This window comes from Propithecus coquereli, unplaced genomic scaffold (genome assembly GCF_000956105.1).
Source record: "Propithecus coquereli isolate 6110/MARCELLA unplaced genomic scaffold, Pcoq_1.0 Scaffold771, whole genome shotgun sequence".
In the NCBI taxonomy this organism is placed as follows: domain Eukaryota; kingdom Metazoa; phylum Chordata; class Mammalia; order Primates; family Indriidae; genus Propithecus; species Propithecus coquereli.
Genome location: NW_012153852.1, coordinates 42,275 through 43,806, shown reverse-complemented (window position 1 = coordinate 43,806; position 1,532 = coordinate 42,275).

Sequence of the window (1,532 nt, the reverse complement as noted above, 5' to 3'; positions counted from 1 at the left end):
CAAACAGGCTCGTGCTATTGTGCGTTCTTGTGCTTCCTGCGCACCTTTAACACTCCCTTCATTGCCACCAGGTTGTAATCCACGCGGCTTGAGAAGAAACCATATTTGGCAGATGGATGTTACCTATGTTACATTTTTTGGACAGCTTCATTATGTTCATCATACTATTGACACTTATTCTCATTTTCAGTGGGCTACTGCTCAGAGTTCTGAAAAGGCTGATGCTGTCATCACTCATCTTTATTCCTGTTTTGCAGTTATGGGCCTCCCTGCAATACTCAAGATGGACAATGCCCCCGCCTATACTTCTCATAAACTCGCTACCTTTCTTGCCTTGCATTCCATCCGCCATATTACAGGCATTCCTTTTAATAGTCAAGGTCAAGTAATTATTGAACATGCCAATTGCACCTTAAAACTCCAATTACAAAAAACAAAAAGGGGGAGTCCCTGAGTCTCCTAAATGCCATCTATTAAGAGCACTCTTTACCCTTAATTTTTTAAATTATTGGCAGGCTTTGAATTCCTCTGCAGCAGAACATCATTTCACGACCTCGTCCTCTCCCTTGCCAAATTTTTGTGACCCAGTGTATGTGTCCACTCCAAATGGAGAGTGAAGGGAAGGAGAGGTTGTACAATGGGGTCGACGTTATGCTTATGTCTCCACAGGGCAGGGCTGTGAGTGGGTCCCCACTCGCTGTCTCAAGTGCGACATGGCAAAGAGAATCAGGACCGAGGATTTTCTCAAGGAATTTGAGAATCTGACGGTGCTAGCCCGAGGATCGATACCGGGAACGACACGTGCAGTCCCACCGACATGGGGCCAGCTCAAGAAGCTGACCCAGGAAGCTGAGACGGTCGTTTCCCGGGCTCAACAACCACGTAACCCAAGTACTTTGTTTCTGGCCATGTTAGCTATTGTCACCTGCCAGGTAGGGCCTGTGAACCCTTCACATGTTTATTGGGCTCATGTGCCATACCCTCCTTTGTTTAAAGCTGTCTCTTGGGGAGACCCTGAAGTCCTGGTCTATACTAATGACTCTGCGTGGATGCCTGTGCCGTATCAGGCAGGTTCCTCTCACCCAGATGAGGAGGGCCAAATGGTTAATAATTATTCTGTTAGTGCAGAAGGATATCCCATCTGCTTTGGGTATGGTTCTCACTGTTTGAACATCTCTCATGAGGCATGGGGTCTGCAATATAATACTTCCACATTTGCGGCCATCACCGTGCTATTGTCTGTAACAGGGCTTAAAGGAAGACCTATTAATCAATCTGAATGGCAGCCCCAAATACCTTTTTGTTCTATGCCTCGTGTTGGCCCTTCCTTGTCTCATTTAGAATGGAGATGGTGCAGAGGGTCATCTCTTAAACAAATACATGACCACCCTCTGATAGTAGACTGGAGTCCTCATGGTGATTTCCATGAAAAATTCACTAATCACTCTCTATGATGGCATCGTCAGGGAAATCATCTAAGTGCTAGTGCTAATGAAACTATTATTTGGTCTGACAAGGGTCTTGCCCCACCT